This window comes from Balaenoptera borealis (assembly GCF_965194805.1).
Source record: "Balaenoptera borealis genome assembly, chromosome: 17".
Lineage (NCBI taxonomy): Eukaryota > Metazoa > Chordata > Mammalia > Artiodactyla > Balaenopteridae > Balaenoptera > Balaenoptera borealis.
In genome coordinates, this window is record NC_138876.1 from 12,291,904 (window position 1) to 12,305,460 (window position 13,557).

At 52.3% G+C, this 13,557-nt stretch overlaps 1 long non-coding RNA gene across 1 annotated transcript in view; it reads right to left on the minus strand.

The window, feature by feature from the left end:
* The window catches only part of LOC309614574, a 426,058-nt gene that overhangs the window by 353,043 nt on the left and 59,458 nt on the right, over positions 1-13,557 (minus strand). The window contains exon 2 of the long non-coding RNA XR_014236283.1: positions 2,229-2,573. This is a non-coding gene — a long non-coding RNA (uncharacterized lncRNA). The remainder of the gene's footprint in view (positions 1-2,228; positions 2,574-13,557) is intronic.

Genomic DNA, 13,557 nt, shown 5'->3' on the forward strand with positions numbered 1-13,557 from the left:
CACAACACACTCACCACTCACACAACACACACACCTCACACACCACACACCTCACGCACCACACACACACACCTCACACACCTCACACACCACACACACACGCACCACACACACCACACACAACACACACACCTCACACACCACAAACACCACACACAGCACACACACAGCACACACACACCACACACACCACAAACACACACCACACACACCACAAACACACACACAACACACAAAACACACACACACAACACACAAAACACACCACACACACACACCACACGCACCACAGACACACACACACCACACGCACCACACACACACACACACCACACACACCACACACCACACACACAACACACACAACACACACACACAACACACACACCACTCACACAACACACACCACACACACCTCACACACCACACACACCTCACACACCACAAACACAGCACACACACACAACACACACACCACTCACACAACACATACACAAACACACACACACACACACACCACACACACCACACAACACACACAACACACCCTTCTCAGCCTCCTGCTCTGCCTTCTCTTGCATAAATAACCTTGGGCAAGTTACATGGTCGCTCAAGATTCTCAACTGTAAAATGGGCACACCACTGCCTGCCAGGGGAACTGTTGGGCTGATCAAGTTACAGAGATGCTCAAAAAGCATGTCTGCCTCTAGTCTGTCCTTTTCACAGCAGCTGAAATAAAAGCACTGAATCACCACCTGATCTGATCAACTACGACGCAGTAAATAAGAGGCCTGCTGTGTGTTTAGGCTGTGAACAAGGCACACATGTCTCCTGACCTCAGATTACCTTCTAGGGTGGGAGAAAGACAGGAAATCAAATACCTTGCATAAGTGGTTATAATGTTACAACGCATGGAGGAGCTGTGGACCAGGACAGCCAGGAATAACCAGAGGGACATTACTTCCACGAGGAGGTCAGGGAAAGCCGTGCTCAGAAGTGCCGTCGGGCCTGAGCGGAACCGGAAAGAACGCAACCAAAATCGAACCCCAGGCACCGCCCCTCATGCTGTCCTGGCAGCCAAGTGCCAGGTGGCCCCAGGTGACCTGAGCACACGGGGCACTGGCTGTTGGAGCTGCCACTCTCCTGTGGGCAGCCCAACGCTGGGCCAACATCCCTCAGAGCCACCAACCTCACAGCTGCCTGGTCAGGACAGCCTGTCAACTGCAGAACTGCCGGAGTCCTCCGTCGCCGGGCCCAAGTCCAGCTGCTCCCTCCCTCACGCGGACAGGAAGCTCCTTTCCCTCGCCTGCTGCTGGCCGGCCACTCGGCCTTCCGTGGGCTCTGGGGACTGGGACCTTTGATCAACTGTCCACGCCAACCAGCAGTTCCCAGTTCAAAGGCCAGCACGGCCCACCTGGCTCTGCTCAGAAAGACTTCCAAGGCCCAAGCAACACCCCTCCTTCCTGGAAGGCTTCCCCCAAGCAGCCATGAGTGACCTTCCCTACCACGTGCTGAGCATCTGCCGTGTGCCAGGCACGACGCTGGGTGTCGGCACGTGCACGACTATTTTGGGACCAACACCAACCCTATGAAGGACGACGATAAGTCACCCCCACTGAGTAGAGAAGGGCAAGGAATCCAGCAGTCACTTGTCCCGAGTCACTCCACAGATACGGGTTACAGATTCCAACCCAGGCCCTTCTGGCTCCGCAGGCACCCAGCGGACGCTCAGTTCTCGGTTTCCAGCTGTAAGGACAGAGCCAGAAAATCCTCTCCCATGCCTACCCTCCCTGTTTACTCTGCAGTGTCTTAACTCGCTAACGATCGTGCCCTCATTCACCCTTTCTGCAGCAGGAGACGTGCCAGGCACTATACAGTGTCTTGGAGACACAGAGCCACGCGGAAGAGGCCCCGGCCTTCAAGGCACGTACGATCTAGTAGATGAGAACAGACACACGAACGAGGAAAATCAGTAGAGGGTGACAGGCACGATGACAACATCAGTGACGGCTCCTTGGAGGCACCTTTCCATTTCCATCTGTCCCCCACACACACCCAGCACGATGCCAGACACACAGAGCAAGCTCGTTAAGTGCCAGCCCCTTCTGAGAGCCGGCCACGTGGTGGTGACCCCTCTCCCGCCAGCCAGGGAAGCAGCACCTGAAGCCCAGGTGGGTGCTGGACAGAACACGCGGGAGATACGTGAACGAGGAGGAGATGGGCCTTACGTTTCACAGGGAACCCCCAAGGGAGCTGGCAGAGCCCCAGCCGAACACTCCTTGTCGGCAGCAAGGGCAGGAAGCTTCAGTCCTCCGTCCACCAGGGGCGTCCAGGCTGCAGGAATCCGCGAGGCACTCAGCCAGGGCCTTCCTAAAACCACCTTTAGCATCCAGAAATGGGGCGGGTGTGCGTCACTGGAGAGAGCGCTTCCACCAGCGTTACTCCTCAGGCGCCGAGAATCACTGTACATCCACACGGCTCAGAAAATCCTTCAAGGAAGCTCCACGCGGCTGACAGGCGCAGCCATCTCGAGGGACCATCTTTTTAATTCCTTTCTGGTCAAAAGATCAAGCCTGGGGATGGGAAGGAGAAAAATCGATCTTGTTACAATCACGGACCCAGAGCAGCAGTTATTCTTCCTTCCTTATGTTTGACTTAATACGCTGAGAGGGGAATCACTAAAAATAAGGCCCTGCAGCTCTGACACTAAAATAGAGGTGAGGCCAGAGACGGGGCGGGGTGGGGGGGGGGGGAGTGTCCTACAGGCACCAAAGCCCTCTCACCAAGGGAATTTTCTACTGCTTAGGGTTCCCCCTTAGGAACTATCCAAGTAGGGCAAAGGGGCTGAGGTACGCCCGTTATAAAGAGGAGGACAGAAAGTTCCAGAAAGGTTAGGTGGCTGGCTTAGGGAGTTACCAGCACAGCCAGGCCTGGCACACTGCCCTGGGCTCCCCTGCAGGGCCCAGAGGTCCCAGCTGAGGGGGTTTGGGGTCAGCTGGTAGGAAGTAGTTCTCTGTTTTGTTTCTTTTTAAAGATAACCACAAAGCCTTGGCATCCTTCCAAGCCTTGTCCTGTGCTATGAACTGAACGTCTTCGGGGCAGGGCCTGGGGCCTGTTCCTTTTTTATTCATTCCTTCAGCAACTGCTGAGCGCCTACTAGGTACTCAGTACTGTTCTGGCTATATGGGGAGACCTTGGTCTCCTAACCCAGCGTATTTAACTTACTCTAAAGATAACTGAAGAACAGACGGATCCACAATGCTTACGGCTTGGGGCTCAACAGCCACCTACCCACCAATGATAACAATACCTGCCCTTATGGAGCACCATTTACCCTGCCAAAAGCTCTGGCCCCCATCTGATGCAACCCCCAACCACCCTGAGACTCCTGCCCTTATTTTCCAGATGAGGAAAGACAGCCATAGACAACTAGGAAGAGTGCAGCCCGAATCTGAGCCCAATCTGTCTCCTAAGTCTGCGCCCTGATCCGGGATGCCTACCCGAAGGGCCATGGCTAAAACTTAGTTCCAGACATTCCCCCTGCATAGAATCCCCATTTAATCCTCACCACAACCCTATGTGTTATAGATCATTCTCATCTGACTTCAGAGATGAGAAAGCTGAGGCCCAGACAGCTTAAGTCACTTGCCCAAGGTCACACAGCTAGAAAAACCACAGAACGGGGATTTGAAATCAGGCAACCTGGCTCCAAAGCCCATGAGCTTGACCGTTACGCCAACTGTCATCAATAGCAACCACTGCTGCAATTACACCTTTTCCAGTACTTAGTGGTATAAGACAACACAATTCATGAGCTTACAGTTCTGGAGGCCAGAAGTCCAACACAGGTCCCACTAAGCTAAAATCAAGGTGTTGGCAGGCTGAGTTCCTTTCTGAAGGTTCTAAGAAGAATCCGCTTCCTTGTCTCTTCCAGCTTCTAAAGGCTGCCCACATTCCTTGGCTAGTGGCCCCTCCCTCCATCTTCCTCCATCACAGCATCTCTCGGACCCAGTTTCCATCATCTCATCTCCTCTGACTCTTCTGCCTCCCTCTTCCACTTCTCAGGTCCCATGAGATTACACTGGACCCACCCAGATGATCCAAGATAATCTATCTCAAGGTCCTGAACCTTAATCTTATCTGCAAAGTCCCTTGTGACAAGTAAGGTAACATATTCACAGGTTCTGGGGACTAGGACATGGGCATCTTTGGGGGTCATTATTCCATCTATCGTTGCACCCATGCCAAAGGGCATCCATCCTCTGTGTTACTCATTCTTCAGCGACCAGAGGTCAAACAGTGAGCTCCCCTTGTTCCATTTAAACCGACCTGACACAGCTTTTAGACCCAAGAGAAAGATGGGTTCAAAAGGAAGCTTAAATGTCTAAATATCAGGCCCCAAGACAAAAGTACAGGAGAGTGGTTTAAACATTAGAGTTGGAAGTCAAGCTACCAAATTTACTAGCTATGTTACTCTGGGGAAATATTTTTCACCCTTGGTTTCCTCATCTGTAAAATGGGAGTAAATCACATCTACCCACTTCTTGGAAGTGCTGTGAGGCTGACATGAAATAATCAACATAAAGCGCTCAGCATGTTGCTGGGCACACACCAAGAGCTCAGGGTCAGCCCTTATTTCACACATCAAATGGAGGCGGCCTCCCACCCATCAAGGGCGGTCTGTCCCAGGACCCCTCACACCCGCCCCTCTTTCCTCCTCGGCTCCGGCCCAGGAGCAGCACCGCACCAGAAAGTTAGGACCGGAGTCGGGTCAGCTGAGAGGGGCTGCTTACGGCAGGAGGGGAGCAGGGATTTATGGCACCAGCCCCGGTTAATGGCAGGGGAGAGAAGGGGGCCCACAGTCTGTTAAATGTTTACTGAGGCCCACAGGCAAGCACGAAGCCCAGTTTGTTTTGCTGGGGCTGGGCACATTAAAGCTCTGTCACCTGGGGAAGAGTTACTCCATGGTCTGTTGGGCATTACTGCAGCAAAGCGGTGGTCCCTGACCAGGGGGCAGGGGCAGAGCTGATGCTCTCGCAAGAAGGCGGCTCTGCCACGGACTCCGCCTGCAAGAACGCAGGAGGCAGGGCGCTGCACACCACGGCTTCTAGGACCATCAAACGGCAACACTTCTCCCTCAGGGAGCGGTTCTGTATCCTCTGCTAGGTGACTCCTTTTGGGTCATTTGCTCTTCCTGTAATGGATTAGCCAAAATAAAAAACACAGGCAATACCCAGGATTGGCTTGGCTGGGGAAGTGGAATTTTCATACAAGCTGGTGCACAGACATTCTGAAGAAAGAAAGACAAACAACCACTTTGGGAAGCTGTTTTGCATTATCCACCGGAGCTGAATATATGCTTTACATATTCCACGCTTAGGTATAAACTCACAGAAATGTGTACCGATGTTCGCCAAAAGATATGTTGTCGGATGTTCATGGCAGCACTACTCGTGACAGCCACACACTGGAAACTACTCAAACGCCCTCCAGCAGGAGAATGGATATTACACACACACACACACACACACACACACACACACACACAGGAATATTACAGAGCAACGAGAATGATCTACAACCGCACGTAGCATGTGAATACATCTCACAAATGTAATTTTGAGTGAAAGAAGCCAGACCCAAGGGAATGCATTGTGATGTCATTTATATTAAAGACATAAACATGTCAACCTAATCTATGCTGTTAGAAGTCAGGACAAGGTTATCTGAGTGAGGGGGGAAGGGACAGTCAGTGACGGGAAGGGGTCAGGAGGGGGCTTCTCACACGCTGGCAGTGTTCTATCCATCCCGGTGGCGGTTACACTGGATGTCTTATCAAGCTGTTTTATATGTTTCTGATATGTGTGCTTTTTTACGCATGTAACCTCAACAAAAAGTTAAGTAACATTTTTTTTTCATGTCTCCTGTGCAAGTACGTTTGCTGGAATACTGAAGACGTGGCAACACCCGCTCAGGCCTGGGAATGGCCCCTTCTAGGTTTCTCTGCCTTGTATTTTCATGCCCTGCTGCCTTACAGCTGACCCTGCCCCGGGGAGGGTGCTTAGGGAAACACTTCACAAATTAAGCTCGCTCTGGCCTAGTGACACGGAATTTGACATGGAATTGCCCCCCAAGAAAATACAGCCCCTGGCCCGATTCTCTTGGTTGAGTCTTCCCCCTCTTAGCCTCTGCCTCTGTCAGGCCCAAATAGGTCATTTCATTCTTGACCCTCCCTACCAGGTATTTCCAACAGCTGACCGCTGCCCGGTAGTGAACATGTTGAAGAAAAACGAGAAACAGCCTGCCTCTATGTCCTACCCGACATCAACAGAGCATCTTTCTAAAATACCAGCTTCCCCTCAAGATGGGATGCACAGAGCAGTGCTCTGGGAATAGGAAGGCTTAAGGGATCCGGGGTTGGCAGAGACTGGAATGCACAAAGCCAGGTCACGCAGCCCCCGGCGCCGACGCTGGGAGAGAAACACAGTCTCTCTGCCTGTGACGGTGGGAGCCGGAGAGCGTGTCTCCTAGTGTGTGCCTGGCTGGGTTCCAAGCTCTCTCTCTGCTTCTGGGTCTCCTGGACTCCGTGTGTATGTTTTCTCTCTCTCTCTGTCTGTCCCTCTCTTGCAGCAGTGATCAGTCAGAGTGTTAATTTTAGTAGGAGCAAGAGTCAGCAGATGCTGACCGCGCCACCTCTGAAAGCTACCGGGGCGGGGGGGGGGGGGGGCCAGCTGTGGGGAGGACGGACCAGTTCCCCAAGGGGAGGATCCAGTCGGTAAAGCTCGCACCACCTTAGCTGGCCTCGCTCTCTCTCAGGTACGCAAGACTCCATCAACACAGCTGCTACCAAGCAGGTGTCTGCTTTATCTTTCTCTGAGGAAGAGAGCGGCGGCAATTTCTCCAGCCGTGTCCATATTATTTCTCAGTGATACCCCGAGAGCTGGGGCCTGCCTAACCTGGGGAGATAAATCAAGCAGATTTGTTCCCAGGGAAAGCGGCAGCTGTCCGACTGCTGACTGACTCTATTTTTGCTTCGTTTCAGTTTCTCCCCAGTGTGTGCTGGGATGACACGGATCAGCTGCCTTGGAATTTCCAAGCCTTCCAGCCCATGCTCCCCCTCTCCCCCCCCCCACTCGCCCAATTCCTCATTCAGAGGATGGGGGCTCGGGGGCCAGATAAACCAGGGTGGGAATCGCAATGGGGTCAGTCGCTCGCTGGCCACGGGCACAGCCCTTAGGCTCTTTGGAAGCGCTTCCTCACCTGCTGAATGAAAACGAGGAATCGAAATGCATGTCCTCTGGGGTTCGTATGTGGAGGAGACTGTATACAAAATGCTCGGTGCCCAGACCTGCCCACGGGGGCTCCTGACTCAGCAGAAACTCAGCATCACCTCAACCGTCCTGATCAGCCAGTACTGTTGCTTGGGAGATGCAGACTGAGCCCTGCCCCACTCACCGAAGTCAGCAAGGCACTGAAGTTCCTCTGCACTGAACCATCTAAGGCCAGGTACCTCCACCTCCACCTCCACTGATCAGAGCCATTCTTTAAAAATTCTGACATTCGGGTTCAGCCAGGCTCCCGGAGACCTGCACAGCCCTTGAGAACTCAGCAGAGGTTCAGTAAATGTTGGCTGGAATAGTAAGTGACTAATCATAACTGCACATTGAATGCTCACAATGTCAGGCATGGTGCTAGGAGCTGGAAATCACATCAGTCAAGAAAGACAGGATCCCTGCCTTCAGGGAGCTTTCAGGCTACACCAGGAGATGCAGAGATATGAACGGGCAGATGGTGCATGGCCATAATCGGATATGCTGGTGATGGCCGGGTTCCCATGGCAGGGTAGTGGGTGATCGGCAGAGGAGGAGAGGCTGGACCACACTGAATGTGAGAGGCCCCAGCATGTCAGAGCACAAGAAACCTTGGAAATAATCTAGTTCCTCACTGAACAGCTGAGAAACAAGGCCCAGAGAGGTAAAGTGACTTGCCCAGGGTGGCCTAGCTAAGACCTGTGGGATGCAGAATAAGAAGCAAATCTTGGGGCTTCCCTGGTGGCGCAGTGGTTGAGAATCTGCCTGCTAATGCAGGGGACACGGGTTCGAGCCCTGGTCTGGGAAGATCCCACATGCCGCAGAGTAGCTGGGCCCGTGAGCCACAATTACTGAGCTTGCGCGTCTGGAGCCTGTGCTCCGCAACAAGAGAGGCCACGATAGTGAGAGGCCCGCGCACCGCGATGAAGAGTGGCCCCCGCTTGTCACAACTAGAGAAAGCCCTCGCACAGAAACGAAGACCCAACACAGCCATAAATAAATAAATAAATTAATTAATTAATTAAAAAAAAAAAAAAAGAAGCAAATCTTGAGCGAAAAGGGTGGGCTGGGCACACGATGCCTGGGAGAGGCACTGCTCCTGAAGCCAGCGTGACCAGAAGCCTGGCAGAGCAGGGCCATACCTCCTGCAAGCTCGCTCCGAGAGCACTGGTTGTCTTATGTTGTGTAACCTCAACAATGCTGTGAGGTAGGAACTCGTTTTCAAAAGGGGACACTGGCACACAGCAAGCTGTACGCTCAAAGCCATGCGGGAGTCGGAGGCCCTGAGATAGGAGCCCTGGCGCTCTGCCTCCAAAGCCTTTTTGCCTAACCACTAGGCTGTCCTGCCTTAGAAGGGGGATATGGAGGGAAAGACAGGGGGCAGGGTGACAGGATAAGAAGGTTCTGGAAGACAGAGTTGGGGAGGGCTCTTGGGAGTTTGGTCGCTAGAAAATGCAACGAACAGAGACTCCCGAGGCATCAGTATCCACTGCCAGGAACTGACCAGAACGCCCCGACCCAATGACCTGTCGGTGGGTCCCGGGCCTTGCTCTTTTCCCGAGGTAAGTGTCTCGTGTTGCCCACAACGTGCTGCTCCAGAAGGCTCCTCGTCAGAGTGGGACGTTTGCCCATCACATCATTCCCACCAGGCTCAGGGATGACAGGGTGGGAGTGCGGCAGTGGGTCTCCCCAAAATAACTGACCCCTGACTGCTTCTCCCCACCTGCAGGTGAGGAGACAAATGGGCCTGGAGAAACCTGGGAGCAGCGCCCACCCAGGTAGAATGTGATGGCACCACACTCGTCATAGACTGTCCTACAGACCCACCCGTTTTGGGGGTACAGCTGTTTTGATTACAGATCCCTGGGATTACTTCACAATAGCTTTCTTTTTCATTAACTAGACCAGACCAGAGAGAAATAGCACCAGCAATCTTAAGAGAGAGAAAGAGGCAGGTAGACAGACGGATGCATGGAAAGACAGACAGCAGGGTGGGCGGGAGGGAAGCCGTGCCCAGCGATGACCAGCGTTTTATAGACAAACAGACCAGGGTGAGAATTCTAGCTCCAATGCTTACCACACAGCTGTGAAACCTTGAACTTCAGTTCTCTGAATCTACTTGCCTCCCTGCAAAATAGGTCCTGCCTTGCACAATTAGGGGGGAAAATTAGAATTAACCTATACAAGCCGTTACACATAATAGGTCCTCAATAAAAGAAAACCTTCCATTTAATCAGCTCACCTCCATGATCCTTTATACCCTGAAGGTGATTAAGACACTGAAATGAGCTGAGAAAGCCATGAACACTTTCCTTCTACAAATGACAAGCCTTCAAAGTCTTTTTTTTTAAGTTCCTTCTGTTTGCTTTTTCCCATAAAGAACCGCAGGGAAAGGTCAGCAAAGACCCAACTGTCAGTCAAATCCCAGGAAGAAAGGGGACGAAGGGCCACGGAACTGAGCCACCCAACAGTGACTAAAGAGACAGTTCTTTACAGGACAGTAGAACCCACCCTTGAAGACTCCAAATAGAGAAGCTCTAGGAAGCATTATGTTCTCCAAGAAAGTAACTCCGAAGGAAAGTCAAGATCTCACACCCTGCCTGCAAAGAGCTTCAAATCTCATTAAAGCAACGGGGCTACGGGAAATAAACAGTCCACTGAAGGACTGAGCCCACAAACTGCACTGAAGGACTGAGCCCACAAACTGCAATGGACGTGCTCCAGGACCTCAGGGAGCCCTGCGCAGGATTGGAGCTGTTTTCATGGACGGATCATGTGCAGCCTGAGAGGTGTACAAGTTGAGAAGAAGGGAAAAGACGCTCAGGGTAGTGGGGGGGTAGAAGGAGGAAGACGAGAAACAGCGTTTATTAATCGCCAGTCACAGAAGAGGCCCTTTTTAATTCCCCCATTTAATCCCCATTAATGCTCACAACCCCAGAGACAGATCTCAAATCCCCAAATTACAGAAATGTCAGCATGGAGAGGGAAGGCATCTTGCCCGATGTTACACAGCTCTCAAGGGGTGGCACTGAACTCGGGACCATCAGACTACAAGCCTCCTCCAGATCCATCATGACGCCAAACCCTGGCCTTGCTTTAGGATTTGGGTCACGTTCCCAACACCCTGAGCTCCCGGGCTCTCGGGGGCTGGGGACTGACTTCCTCTGCATCTCTGCATAAGCTCGTTTCCTCAAAACAGAACTTTCCACCCGACAACCCTGCTGCACCTTCCCTCCCCACCCCGTCCCACGGCTCCATACATCCCATAATCATCACCTTTATTCCAACTCCTCTTATTACCTGGATTAGCTGGGCTTCCAGGGACGTCACGATTGTGACTCTGGAATGCATTTCTGACTTTCACGGAAAAGGTCTTTCCTTCAAGTCACATGGGCACATTTCACTAAGTAAATTCGGGGGGCGAGCTGCCTGCCCACGGGACACTGGGTAAATCCAAAGTGGCAATGGTGGGACAGGAGGCAGAGATGGCAGAACAAAAATCCAACAGACTGGCTGTGAGGTTCGGGAAGCGATCACCGCTGTGCTGTCACCCCAGTGCTCCATGGAAGAAGGGAGTAGTTTGAAATATCCAGCGAGTGATGAGGGAAGCGGAGCGGCTTGCACCTGCCTCTCCTCCTTCCCCTGCACACCAAAGGCAAGCCCCTCTTCCATCCCATCCCGTCGGCATCTGGGGTCAGGAGACAGAAAGTACATGGGCAACATGAACATTATCGAGGGAAAGAAAGGAGACAACAGGGAGGAAGGTAGAAAAGGAGGAAAAGAAAATTTTAAAATAAGCAGCAGAAATTCAAACGCATTAAAAACATAACAGAATCGTAGTCCAAATAAAAACCCTAACTTGGGGCTTCCCTGGTGGCGCAGTGGTTGAGAATCTGCCTGCCAATGCAGGGGACACGGGTTCGAGTCCTGGTCTGGGAAGATCCCATATGCCACGGAGCAACTGGGCCCGTGAGCCACAACTACTGAGCCTGCGTGTCTGGGCCTGTGCTCCGCAACAAGAGAGGCCGTGATAGTGAGAGGCCCACGCACCGTGATGAAGAGTGGCCCCCGCTCGCCACAACTAGAGAAAGCCCTTGCACAGAAACGAAGACCCAACACAGCTAAAAAAAATTAATTAATTAATTAATTAATTTAAAAAAAAAAAAAAAAACAACCCTGACTTGGGGAACTTAAGTCTCCAGAGCTCTGTGGGAACTGAGTGGCAGGGCATCACAGCATCCATGGCAAGTCAAGTTCAACATCACACACACGCACACGCACACGCACGCACACGCACACACAGAGACACTGCTGTGTGTGGGGTGTACATGAATCACTCCCTATTTACCGAGTGCCTTCGCGGTGTGAGTTTCAGTACTAGGCTCCCAAAAGGTTTCTCTGGGCCAGTGGGTCTCACACCTGAGTGTGCCTAAGAATCACCGAGGGGCTTGTCACAATGCAGACCCCCCAAGGTCCACCCACAGCAATTCTGACCAGTAGGCCTGAGGAGCGGTCTACTCTATAGGTCCCTCAGGTGACAGACATGCAGGGTGATAGTGATGCGGGGCGACAGTGATGCAGGATTATAGTGATGCAGGGTGACACAGTGATACAGGGCGACAGTGATACAGGGTGAGGCAGTGACGCAGGGATGCCGCAGGGCTCACTGGAGGAGCTCTGTGCCTGGGGGCTAACTGCTCTCTCTTCAGTGTGAGGCCTTAGAGATAAAGTGAGGCTGTGAGTGGTTGCTGCTGGGAGGGAGTGAGGGGGTTACCCTTACTGAGCACCCTTCTGGGCCAGCCACGAGCTGGGCTCCTGAGGCTCAGGGTCTCGCTTTGTGCCCACCCACCCCTCCGAAGCGGTTACTGATGCATCTCACGGATGAACAGCTAAGGCTCTCTGGGGTGGCTTGTCCAAGGTCACCTAACTAGGAAGTAGCAGAACTGTAAACTTCCTTTCGTCTCCAAAGGGGGAAGAGATAAAAAGGAAAAGAATACACTCTAAATCCTGAAAACGTGGCGTGGTTTAGAGGAGAGGAAGGAACTGGAAGAGGAAAAAGAAAAAGGAGAATAGATGCCTGAGCACTCATTCCTCACGACGCCTGGCTGGAGCTCTTCTAATCCTTTAGACGGGCTCCAGGGAGCATGCAGCCCCAGCAGACCCCCTGGACCCCGCAAACCATAGCAACAGGAGGAGAAACAGATCACAGATGGTGCAGGAGGGGACGCTGTGCAGCTAAAATACTCTGATTTCTCCTCCAGTCAGCACAGAAAACTCAGTACAGCTCACAACACATCTCATCACTTCCTGCTTCCTCTTACACACACACTGGCACCCAAAGGGTCATGTCGAAAGAAACCCGCATGTTGAGCGCCCAGCGGCACCTCAGTCTAAGCCGTGAGGAGGACGAGGACCTTCCTTCGAGGATGAACAGATCATGGGACACATCTAATCATTTTGCTTCTCGGTCTCAAACCTGCAGGATGACAGTCAACTGCTTCACAGTCAGGCTGAAGGTAATGCCCACGGCTAATATTTACCGATTGTCTTCTAGGCAGCACACACCTCAAATTGGTGTATTGAAAAAAACCGCAAAATCTATAACACAGACGGTAATAAGCTGAGCTGGGATTGAGGTCCCACGGTCCCAGCTCTTAAAGTTTCAGCTTTAGCTACAGCCACCCCTGCAGTCTGAGCACACTGGACATGTCACTCACTGACTCTCCCCTGGGCCTCTGCTTCTGCTGTCTTTCCAACTGCTCAGCCTTCTTGGTGAACTTCTACTCATCCTGCAAAGCCCTTTCTCTCACTGTGCCTTCCCCAATCTTCTCATCATACCCCTGTGACTTACAGCTAAATCCACTGCTGCCCCTTCCACATCGCTCCCACCACATAAAGGCAGACACCACATCAGTTCAAATCCCAAGCCTGTCACCTCTGGCCCGTTTGCTCCGGCACAGTGACCCAATATGCGGAACTGGGATGCTCTAAAAGCACACAGGCCTTATTCTCTCCACGGCCCTAGTCCCACACTGAGCTGCCATCATTTGGATCTGAGCTTTCTCCATTACAAAGCTGTGGGTGAGCAGCTTGAGGATAGCAGCTATGTTATCCTTAAATTCCCCGTTTCCCAGAACCCAATCCTGCAGCTGCTTAGCAGCTAGTAGCTGCTCAATTAATGCTCACGCTGGATAGTCATCCACTGAGCATTTACTGCAAACCTACTGTGTCAGTTACTGTGCCTGGC